Here is a 13,240-nt window from a genome sequence, read left to right on the forward strand (position 1 = left end):
AAATGAATGTACCAAATGAGCTTATTAACAAAATCGTCTGGAATGCAAAGTACCCATAGCTTGTCATCAACAGTGCAGCGTTTGAACAGTATGTTGTTTCTAACGAGGTAATAATGCCGAATCTGAGTGTATGTCTTTTCATGCCATTTACTTTTGATGTCTTTCCAAATCGGATCTTTATCTTGTTCATGAGCAATATCCTGTAAAGATGTGGTGATGAAGTTTTCAAAGGCGACTTTCTGAATGTAAAGAATACTGAAATTTTTCTCGAGGTTGCCTTCTGTGTTACTTTTCTCAAGCCCAGCCGGTGCGCGTGACAGCGCGTCCGCAACAATGTTCTCCTTGCCGGGAATGTAGACTATTGTGAAGCGGAATTCTTGCAGAAACAATGCCCAACGTTTTAGCCTGTCATGATTTAATTTTGAAGACATAAGAAATTGTAATGCACGATGATCACTGTATACTTTTACGTGCTTACCAGAAAGAAAGAAACGGAATTTGTTAAATGCCCAAACGATTGCTAAAGCTTCTAATTCAGTAACGGAATAATTTTTTTCAGATTTTGTTAGCACTCGGCTAGCAAAAGCAATGGTTTTCTGAATGGTAGTGTCATTTTCTATGGCTTCTTGAAATAAATGGGCACCAAGACCGACTTTAGAAGAATCCGTGCTAAGGCAGAAATCTTGTGACAGATCTGGATGAGCTAAGATTGGCGCGTGAAGTAACGCTTCTTTCAAAGAATTGAATTCCAACTGTGCTTGTTCGTCCCAGTTCCAAATAGTATTTTTTCCAGTGAGAGAACAAAGTTTTGGTGTAGCTAGAATTTGCATATTCAGAAAACGACGGTAAAAATTTACGAGACCTAGAAAACTGCGGACTTGTCTTTTTGTGGATGGCACTGGAATGGCTCTGATTGCTTCTAACTTTTCAGGATCCGGCTGAATGCCTTCAGAAGAAATAATATGTCCCAAAAACCTCACCTTTGACCTACCGAATTCAGACTTTTCCAAGTTAACTGTAATTCCAGATTCTGCAAAAATATGTAACACGCTGTTGAGGATGCGATTGTGTTGTTCCCATGAGGCTTCTGCTATCAGAATAACGTCTACATATAAGGTGATGTGACGTTTTAAGAACTCAGGTAATATGGAATTTAGCCCGCGAATGAATGCTGCCGAAGAAATGTTCAAACCAAAGGGAAGTTTCCGAAACTGATAACAAACGCCGAAACAAAGGAAAGCTGTGTATTTTCTACATTCTGGATGAAGTTAGATCTGATAAAAGCTGGATCTGAGATCAATGGAAGACAACACTTTTACACCATTAAAATTTTGAAGAAGTTCTTCCAACGTTTGCGGCCTGTCTGTTTCAGGAATAATGATCGTATTGATTTGTCTCGAATCTAAGACAAGCCTGATCGATCCATTTTTCTTCTCAACAACATGTAACGGATTGTTGTATGAGCTTACTGCAGGCTCAATAATGCCCTCGTCAAGCATAGATTGTATTTCTGTTCTAACACGGTCCCTATAATGCGCCGGAATTACGTATGGTCTAACACAAAATTTAGTATGCTCACGAACACGAAATTGGTATTGAAATCCCTTGATTGTTCCTGTTTTGTGAGTAAAAACTGTGGAATGTGCTTGTAAAATCTCAAAAAGGTCTTGCCTATCATTGTCATTACAATTCTCAATTGTTTGAATTTTATTCTGAATTAACTTATTAGTGTCAAATGCGCCGTCGATATCATCCCTGTCAGTACTTGCAGAGTGATTGTTAGTGTCAAGTTCCGTCGAAAATTCCGAACTGTTGTCTAACAGAAGGTAAAGCCGATTAATTTCCTCGTCATGGTTTGAGAGCCAATCTTCAAATTTCAAGGCTACTGACTTACCTTCTTTTTCTAAACTTATTTCAGCATCGTGAAAGTTTAAGATTGCTTTGTATTCATTCAAAAAGTCTACTCCCAATATAATTTCCGTCGACAATAATGGAACAATGAGAAAGTTCATAGAGAAGCTGTGGCTTTGACAAAAGAATTCTAAATTGGTTTGTTGGCGTACATCTACACTTTTTCCAAAGATTGCACCTTGTAATTTAATCTTACGTAACGGAAGTGTGGGGCAATCGTTCGATTTGTTGCATTTGCTAAAGGCTGTTTCACTGATTACTGAAATGGGACTGCCAGAGTCAAGTACTGCCGTAAATTTTACGTCATTTACTGTAATGTGAATCACAGGATATGCAATGTCGTTATGTTTTACGTCGTGTTCTTGGAGTAAAATGTCCCTAATGTCTTCCATTTTTACGTAATTACTAGCTACGGCAGCTGCGTCGTTAGTTTCATACGTGCGTTTTGTGGCTGCCTGCGGTATGAGTCATTGCCTATTGTCTCTTTGTTGGCGCGCGTCGTTATTGGGATTTGGAGACCTAACTTCTACAAATTCACCGTGACGAGAGGGCCCTGCCCTGTTTAAATCCCGCCAGTTCTGATGCAATTCAGGTCTGCCGTTACGATTACATCGTCTGTCGTCATGTCGATATTTCCTGTAGTTTCTTTCTTGTCGGTTAAGTGGTGGAGAATTTCTCCCTGAATCGTAACTGCGCGCTGGACCGTTGCGTCTAAAGTTATTCTGTCTCCCTTGATAATGATTGTTTTGGTTCCCATATTGTCTGTTTCTCTGATTGTCTCTGTGATAGTCATTACCACGGAGAGGTGATCTTTCCCTGTAGTTATTACTACTCTGCCAACGGTTGTCATACGGGTGGTGTCTGTTTTGGTCACGATATGTGTTGTGAGAATAGCCTTGTCGTGTCCAGTTATTACTTCTTTCATCGTGGAATTGTGACAGTTGTGACCTGTAATTGTTGTGCTCCTGTTTCCGCGTTCCCCGATTGTCAGTGTCAATTTCCAATTCTTGTAACAGACCCTGAAATGCTTCAATGTCATCTTTGCAACGTCCTGCTAAAATAATATGTCGTAAATGTTCAGGCAGTTTGATTAAGCAAATGCGGATGAGTTCTGAGGGGCTGTATGGGTTTGAAAGATACTGATTCTTATGCAACATGTCTTCAAAATATTTCATAAGACTGGAAAATTCAGATTGTTCGAAACGTTTCATCATTATGATGCTATGTTTTACACGGTCTTGTGTGGCTTGAGACCAATATGCTGAGAGGAAGGCATGGTAAAACTCTCCTTCACTGTGGCAATCGTGAATTACCGATCGCATTCTTACAGCTGGTTCATTCTCTAAGTAGCCACACATAAATTCTAATCTGTGTTCCAACGACCAGTTGGGAGGAAAACAATGAGAGAATTGATGGAGCCATGCTTGTGGATGAATGTCGTTGGCAGAATTCTTAAACGTTTTGAATTTACGTGTAGTAATGAACAGCTTATAGTCAAAATCATCGTGTCGGCGAGTAGCATCTCGGTCATAGTTACGTCGTTTCGGCGGTTCCATCTCAAAATTCGGCGTACCTTGCCAACTTCTTTCACAATTTCCGAAGTGCCCTGTGTTGTTATTTTGTGTCTGTTCCGTATTTGTATGTCCCTCTTCCCGTATTGGGGCGCGAGTTTCCTCTGAAATACGTAATTCTTGTACTACTTGTGCCAACTGATCTTGCACTTCCCGGATTTCTCTTTTGTACTGTGTATTGATTTGATTTTGATTTTGTTTGAATTTTCTAATTTGTTCATACTCTTCTGTGTCAGTGAAGGCTACAGGTGTTGTGTCATTCAGATCATCATCTACCTTTGTAGATAAGTTAGTGAACTGATCTGAAAGTTCGGCTACTTTATCCGATAGTGAAATCATTTCCTCTGTATGTTTTTCTGAACCAAGTTTCAGAGTGTCCATTTGTGTTGCAATCGTGTCTACTGTGACCTTTAAGTTTTCCTGAGTTTTTGCAAGTTGCGTAACCGAATCGGTAGATGCAACTGAGTCAATTTTAGCTTGCAAGGTGTTGTGATTTTCATGAAAAATAGTTTGCAGTTCTTTTATGGCTGCTTCATGATTCTGTAATGCATTTTCATGCCGCGAAAAAATAGGTTGGAAATGCTCACAAATTTGTGATTTTACGTCATTACAGACTTTTTGACATTTCGATTCAATGTTATGTAACTCACTAGTTAAATCTTCACGTGTTTGTTCAAGTGTGGTGTCTAACTTTTGAAGATTTTGTTCCATTGTGTCTAACTTTTTGAGATTTTGTTCCACTGTGTCTAACTGTTGCTGTGTTTGTCTCTGGTGTTGTTCCATTGTGTCTAACTTTTCAAGCTTTTGCTGTGTTTGTCTCTGATTTTGTTCCATTTGTTGCATTAATTGCAATAATAATGTATTAGTGTCTGGAATCTGTTTCTCTACGCTTTTCGGCAGTGCATTTGCACCGACAACATTCACATTTTGACAAGCAGAAAATGTGTCTTGACTTATTTGAGAAAACGGTGATGACCCAAAACCTGAATCTACAGTATTTGCGAAATTGTGTCCTGTCATTTCGGATTCCTGAGGCGAGCTGTTGCCGACCGATCGATCGATAATGCTTCCCTCTTCACTAATTGTTTCACTGTCCACGCCATTGTTTGCCGCCCGCTCCATTTCCCTATGCACAATTACCAAATTACTACTTTGAACATCAGTTAATTCATTACTCGGTGGCGCTAACACACTGCTCTCATTTTCACTGTCATTTCTCAGTTTACTTTGGAGCCTAGTATTACGTTTTTCACACGCCATTATTGTCACAGTATTTCACACGACAACACAGAAAAACACAATTTGAAGAGCAAAAATAAGAGAACACATTAACATAGCACTGAAATTAATATCTAGTTAATTACAGCTGCGAAATACTTAGTGCAAATCTATATGCATGCCACAACTGTTTTACTGTACAACAATGAAAGGCTACAACTACAAACGAGATTCTCTCTACAATTACGCGCTAGCAATAAACAAAAGCTACACTAAATACACAAACTACAAGAAAAATCAGAAGATTCCAGTGAGGTATCCTAGGCTAAGGGTCGCCATATGAAACGTCCCCTTTGAACAATTCTTACATATGAAACGTCCACTTAGAACAATTGTACACGACTGTGCTTAACCTGACACACAATATTTTGTTAGCGCAACGCAATCTGACTTTCAAAATTCTCTACAAAAGAATGGCCCTGACTAACATTAAACTATACCTTTCACAAATCACTTACCTCACAAAAATCTTCGCTGCTCAAGCTACTGCAATACAGCGAGCGCCACTACTGCCAGCTAAATAAAAGATTCAAACTATGGAAGGCACTAACTACTGATAGGGATAGTTAGCAAATGAAAGATATTAATAGAGAACGAACAATGTATTTACCTTGATATCATCACAAGTCATAATATATATATCAGTTCATGACAAATTACAAATCTCCGCCATCTCTCTCCCCACATCCACCACTGCTGGCGGCTCACCTCCAACTGCTCAACGCTACGCGCTGTTCACAGCCAGCTGCCGCTGCCCAACACTACAATGGCAGACAACAATGCAAACTAGCCACAGACTGCACACAGCACAGCCAGTGATTTTCATATTGAGCGCTACGTAAAGTTGCCAATAAGAAAACATAAACAGCCTACTTACACCCTGGCCAGCAAGATCTCCGGATCTGTCCCCCATTGAGCATGTTTGGGACTGGATGAAGCGTCGTCTCACGCGGTCTGCACGTCCAGCACGAACGCTGGTCCAACTGAGGCGCCAGGTGGAAATGGCACGGCAAGCCGTTCCACAGGACTACATCCAGCATCTCTACGATCGTCTCCATGGGAGAATAGCAGCCTGCATTGCTGCGAAAGGTGAATATACACTGTACTAGTGCCGACATTGTGCATGCTCTGTTGCCTGTGTCTATGTGCCTGTGGTGCTGTCAGTGTGATCATGTGATGTACCTGACCCCAGGAATGTGTCAATAAAGTTTCCCCTTCCTGGGACAATGAATTCACGGTGTTCTTATTTCAATTTCCAGGAGTGTACATTGTTGATTCTCTATCAAAATCTTTCATTTACTAACTATACCTATCAATGGTTAGTGCCTTCAGTAGTTTGAATCTTTTATTTAGCTGACAGTAGTGGCGCTCGCTGTATTGCAGTAGTTCGAGTAACGAAGATTTTAGTGAGGTAAGTGATTTGTGAAAGGTATAGGTTAATGTTAGTCAGGGCCATTCATTGTAGGGGTTATTGAAAGTCAGATTGCGTTGCGCTAAAAATATTGTGTGTCAGTTTAATGTTGATCAGAATAGGTAGAGAGCGAAATGTCTGAGTACGTTCAGTTCTGCTCAGCTGTTTGAAAATCAGATAATGTAAAACGTTTATAAGCACAGTAATTCAATAATTTTTCAAAGGGGACGTTTCAAAGGTACCTCACGATGTTTGTGCTCAGAATATGTTCTAAGATTCTACAACAAATCGATGTCAAGGATACTGGACTGTAGTTTTGTGGATCACGTCTATTACCCTTCTTGCAGACTGGTGTGGCCTGTGCCTTTTTCCAAGACCTGGGCACCGAAACTAATACTTATTTTGTTCAAATGGTATGAGGATTAAATTGGGCCATATCTCCCAGGTTTTCTTTTGTAAAGGAACATTTGTAAACAGAGTTATTATTTTAGATTTCGCTTTGCTACTCTTAATTTCAGTTTCTGTCTCATTCGCTACGGACTAGACTCTAACTTTGGTGCCACTAACAGCCTTTACATGCGACCAGAATTTCTCTGGGTTCTGTAAAAGATCACTTAACAGTATTCTTCTGCGGTAGCCACTGAAGACTTCACGCATTTCTCTGTTGACAAATAAACGCTTTTCTTTCAGCATCTTTCTACCTATACCCCTATGCTTTGTTTAAGACCTGTTATGCAGTAATTTCTGTCTCTTTAGAAGGAATGTTCTCCTAGGTATATATCCATCCAGTGAGTGGTCAACTATTCTTTTAAACTTGAACCATGGCTCCTCTACATGCCTCTGCCCTGCGCTGAAAGTTTCAAGTTCCTCATTGAGGCACAATTTTTTATCTAGTTTACTGAACATGTATATCTTCCTGCTTGTATTAGTTGTCCTTTTTGCTTTGGTAATCATTGTAGCCACAACAGCGTCGCTGTCACTGATCCCAGTTTCGATGTGGAGATTGTCAAAAAGGTTAGTGCTTGTTGCCATTAGATCAAAACTATTTCCATCACGAGTGGAGTTCTTAACTACCTGTTCTAGGTAGTTTTCAGGGTAGGCATTTAGTAACTTTTAACAGGATGTCTTATCATGCCGACCACTAACATAACAGTAATTTCCCCATTTCATTGTTGGGTGATTAAAGCCTGCACCGATTATTGCAGTATGATTGGGGAACTTACGTACAAGTGGACTCAAGTTTCTCTAAGGTTTTCAGTTGTATCAGGAGATGAGTCTGGTGGGCGGTAGAAGGATCCAATAGTGATCTCATGCCCACCCCTGATACTGAGTCCCATCCCAAACAATCTCACATGCAGCTTCAGTTTCTACCTTGGTGGATTTGAGTTTATTATCTACTGCGACAAATACACCACCTGCATTTTCTATTTGCCTATTCCTTCGATGTACACTTAAACTTTCCCCTAAAATCTCACTGCTGTCAATTTAAGGTTTTAACCAGCTTTCTATACTTAGTACTATGTGAACATCACTGCTTTTTATGAGCGCTTGGTTGCGAATGCTTCGGCAGCTTACCATTAGGATATAATACACTCACGTGTTGGAGGCATTTCTTTCGATCTTACACTGATTCTTCTACGTTTCCTACAGCTAGCGTTGTCTGGATTGGATGGTGAATCGCATAATATAAAAAATCATTGTACGCACCCCACAGTCAGGAACCATAGTAGTAGCCCCTGGTGGTTAGTACACATGTGACCTATTTAGGGAAAACCTACAGTTCTCAACTCAATGGCGCAAGTCCAAGAACTCGCAGCTTAGATTATCACAGAACTATCGAAATCTCTGGTCGAGTCCTTCCACTCGACACACACATTCAAAGGTCACGTTCAGTTCTGGGAACAGTGCTACAAATTGTGAGCTTCGCTGAAACTCGCGCAAGGCTAGTCTTCTCAGCAATCTCTGCCAGTCGCTAGAATGACCCAGTATGACCTCGGAGCCTAGACGACAGGCGTCATTTGTTCCACCGCGTGCCAAAATCTGCAGTTGGTAGCATCCTGTTCTCTCAATGGCTGCTGGAATAACCTCTTCAACGCACTGAATACACACTGAGTACATCTGGTGTCCTTTCCAGTCCTTGCTGCCATTTTTCTAAGGGACGATCATTCGCCGTATGTTTGAACTGCCAATGATTAATAGACCCCAACCGTTTTGTGTTTGCCTCTTCCTGACTTCGGACGAAACAGGTTTCCCCATAACAGGTGAAGTGAATCCCACTGGCTCATTTTCAGTTTCAGTGGAAGACAGCACCTCAAATGTGTTCCTTAGGGGTCGATACAACAACCTGAGAGCTCCCTGTGCAGGACTCCTAGATCTACCATTGACACGCCACTCGCAGTCAAGTGGACGGGTATCGAATGATCGTTTACTTTCTGCAGAGGAGACAGGATCCTCAGGAGAGGATAGCCCGTTTAAAGGGAGAATTATGTTGCTATTTAACAGAAAATCACATACCAACGGTTGTAAGACAAGGGCAGAGGATAGACAGGCACCAATTCTGTGGATGAATTAAAAGAGTGTAAACGGATATGCAACAAAAGACCGAACACTGACGTCAGCTTGTACATGTGCACTCGGAAACTAGAGTGATGTAGTACAGCAGAATTTCGTCTTTGCAATAGCGCAAAGAGTACCGACTCAGACAGATAAACAAAGGCTACACAATTTGAGATTAGAGTGATGTCCTAGAGAGGTTTTGTGTGTAATCTCAGCAAATACTAAATTCAGAAAACGTTGGCAACCGTTTAGGGAATTTATAATTGCTTTCATTGAAACACAGCAGAGACGCTCCAGGATAAGAGATATTTTGATACAAAAAAAAAAAAAAAAAAAAAAAGGAAAGGAAAAAAACAGAGGTGTCAAGGAGCTATGCAGCTTAGTTTTTAGTTGACAATTACACTGGTTAAGGCAGATGAGCAGGAAATGAGTGCTCAATATTTTTACCAACAACAGGACAACAGAATATTGTGAAGAGGTGCAGAGGATACACATGCAAAATTTTTTAACTATTATTAACGAGACTTTGGAAGGAAAAACACAGAAAATAGTGCCTCTACACCGGGGGCAAACGTAGCTCCTCTGCAGAGCAGGGCAACGTTTGTTACAAAGAATAAATTACGAAGTGCAGGTATAACGGTCCAATAAAAAACAAAAAAGTGAACAGGGTACCGCAAGGAGAGGCTAGAAATTGTTGACTTGGCACCTGGCCGAGCGGTTCTAGGCGCTTCAGTCTGGAACCGCGCGACCGCAACGGTTGCAGGATCGAATCCTGCCACGGGCATGGATGTGTGTGATGTCCTTAGGTTAGTTAGGTTTAAGTAGTTCTAAGTTCTAGGGGATTGATGACCTCAGATGTTAAGTCCCATAGTGCTCAGAGCCATTTGAACCATTTTTGTTGACTTGGCAACAAAACAAAACGCTCAACAAAGCAGAACTGTAGAAAGTAGCATTGAAGGCAAAGTTAGGTAGCAAGGTAAACATGGTGCTTTATTCAAAAGAAACACCAAACTTGTCAAAGAAAAATCCTTGTCAACAAAAGAGATATGGTACGACATTCCAACCCCAGTCTAAAGCCTCTGGTATCTTGCTTGTGCGTGGTTTGCCGCAAGAAGATAGTTGTAGCATGCCACGTATTTGCATCATGCTGCCAGCTGTCTACAACAGGCTTTCGAATGTGGCAGAGGATGCATCTTAAAATGATTCCAAACGCACATTCTTGCCTGATCTAGAAACTCACTGCATTCTAAAATAAAACATGCTGGATTGTAACTTTTTGACCTCAAGGGGCGGCTGTGCAAATTTGACAACTAACATCAGTCAGCCAGCTTCACATTGTCGGAATCATTAACCATTATACTAGTGTTTTTACCTCTCTTATAGGTTACATAGTAACTTTTAGCCGTGTTGGTGGAGGCATGTTTCTTAGCTAATGCAGTGATCTATCCAAACATACTTTTCTCCATACGTTCATAGCTGCCTGTTGCTTTGGAAGCTCGGCATTAGACTCTGATGTGGTGCTTGTAGCAGTCACCACAACCTGGCATTTTTACACCACATAGGGAACTCAGACGCGTAGTGCGACCACTTCTACACCAACGTATTCTCAGTTTACTTCCTACATCATTCTGTATTGTGTATGGAACCGGAGACCTAGAAACGACAGAGAGGCCTCGTCCCGCCGTTGTTCGCAGTGGTTCACAACCCCACAACAGGCTACAGCAGTCCACCCGCCCCACCGCCGCCCCACACCGAACCCAGAGTTATTGTGCGGTTCGGCCCCCAGTGGATCCCCCCGAGAACGACGAGTGTAATCCCAAATGTTTGTGTGGTAGAGTAATTATGGTGTACGCGTACGTGGAGACTATTTGCGCAGCAATCGCCGACACGGTGTAATTGAGGCGGAATAAGGGGAACCAGCCTGCATTCGCCGAGGCAGATGGGAAACCGCCTTAAAAACCATCCACAGGCTGACCGGCACACCGGACCTCGACACTAATCCGCCGGGCGGATTTGTGCCGGGGACCGCACGCTTTCCCGTTCGGGAAGCAGTGCTTTAAACCGCGCGGGCTTTCCTACATTATTACTCCTCATAATATTCCGCTTAAGCTTACCTAGCTCTTGCATTATTAACCATCTTCATAATACTCACATAATTTACGGTCAACGTTGACTGAGCTTTGCGGATAAGAGCCACAAGACTTGATATCTTCACTCAACAACTTGTAAGATGTACAGGAGATCAGTTCTCCTTCGTAATTCAGTGCACTCATATTATGCCACTTAATACACTTCCCAAATGGACTAGACCAACTACCACCGATGAAATGCTAAAGATATGAACAGAGATGGAATGCAAAATGGGGAGAGAGGAAATACAGGGAGGCGCAGAAAGAAGGACTAGGAGAAGCTGTCCAACGTTTTAGCTTAGCTGCCCCAAGTTGGAAGTATTTTTGTACGCACATAGCATACTTAACATCAACTACAACCGCCGAGGGACTAAAACGATGGTCGGTGGTACTTAGTCCACACATTTAAGTAATACAGAATTCATGATTCTTTATTCTAATAAATCTAGATCGAACTACTTTGGCATATTATAAATGACATCTCATTAATAATTTTATAGGTAAGTAGTTCCAAATTACAGAATTAGTGTGTCATTTGATTTTGAATTTGAAAAACTAATATATTAATATCACGATCGATTGAGGTGGTGACAATTATCAGCATATAACTGCGTCAGCTTCCGCGGCCAGAGTCAGTCGACATAAAAGTTTTCTGGGTTTGGTATCACGTCATAATGTAAAAACTACTGCTGCTATAGAAAAGCCAACGTTTCGGCCACGATTACAGCGGCCTTCTTCTGGGTCTGATTTTCTATAGCAGCCGTAGTTTTTACATTATGACACGGTACCAAACCCAGAAAACAATTATGTCGAATTATCAGCAAGTTCTCAAGGTATATATGTCAGATTTCGGTTCTATTTTTACTGTTTGTGGGCTTTACTGTTGAAAATAGGTGTTCACAAACATATCTGCTTTCATATTATGAGATATATTACACAGGACTGCGCAGCAAAGAATATTTGTCGCTCGGCGTCCATGGTGTGCAAAACTCAACAAAGCCACATGATCACATTTTTGTTTTTGTTCGAAGCTAGACTGCCACTAAACTCAACAAAGCCACATGATCACATTTTTGTTTTTGTTGGAAGCTAGACTGCCACTGTATGCAGTCCACCTGACAAACCTTCTGACAACGTTTCTATGTCACTGTCGCACAAATAAAAAAAGATTTCATTAATTTTTCGAAATTCCGGGATTTAATTTTCAATTTTTTGTGTCAGATCGCGAAGTACGGCTCCGAATTTCATACCGTCCTTAGGATTATGTTTCAGTTTATAATAAGATTACGTAAACAGAATTTTATGGCTATTTCTTTACTGATCCTGTGATAGATGCTAACATCTTGGGCCGCATTGATACTTACTTTGGACCGCAGGTGGCTCGCGAGCCGCAGCTTGGACACTACTGGTCTAATCCTTTCCTTTGACAGTCAGACAGGTGAAACAGCATTCGAGCAGTTTTGGCGTCAGCAGTTGGTAATTGCTAATAGCAACTGAAAGGGCCTCTGCAGGGTTATAGCTGCATAATCCCGTGTGCAGTCTGATGCAAACAACTGCGACTGAAAAACTCTATGGTTTGTAGTTTGTCTTTCAAAACCGAGACGTGTAAGTTACATCTGTATCTAGCTTTAAGACGAAAACACACTCCCATCAAGGTTCAAAGAAGTCAGAGCGCCAGTGATTTCAGAAATCTTGCATATGCTGTTTTGGAAGCACGGGGTGTTGCAGAGCCCTTAAAATATTCACGTCCGTGGAGCAAGGTGCAAGAACCTAGTTTCATCAGGCTTATAGGAAAGAAGAAATAAAATAGAAAGAGTCACAACAGAAAAGCAAAACAGAAGAAGATGGTGTGAACTGCTAGGAAACGCTGTATGTCCCAATCACATTTTGCTAGCTGCAAATTCCTGGAGGTTAACGAAACTCTACTCACAATTCATACAGATATGTGGTAATGCATTTACAAATGGATTCAAAATATTTCCCTTACACTACAACAAGAAGAGAGCATTAGAAGTAGGAGGGGGTCATCTCGCCACTACGTATTAAAAATATACACCCATATACGTCTCATATTTTTCTGAAGTAAGAATATCGGAAATCAACCTAAGGGGCTCCGGAACGCCCTATACTTGCAATGTTAAAATAACGCTTATAAATTACATCTTTCCTCACAAAGTATTTGAGGTAGGAAGTTGAACTTTTTACAAATTATTTTTTGGAATATGGGCTACAACTTAACGCAGGGACTTTACAAAATTTTAGTTCAGTTATTAAAGATTATTTTTTTTTCAATTGTAATGAAAATTCACAACATTTTTTTGCAATTTTTTATTTATATATTCAAAAATATACATTTTTTTGGAAAAAGGCTGTGTTAAATTATG

Source organism: Schistocerca piceifrons, chromosome 4, assembly GCF_021461385.2.
Source record: "Schistocerca piceifrons isolate TAMUIC-IGC-003096 chromosome 4, iqSchPice1.1, whole genome shotgun sequence".
In the NCBI taxonomy this organism is placed as follows: domain Eukaryota; kingdom Metazoa; phylum Arthropoda; class Insecta; order Orthoptera; family Acrididae; genus Schistocerca; species Schistocerca piceifrons.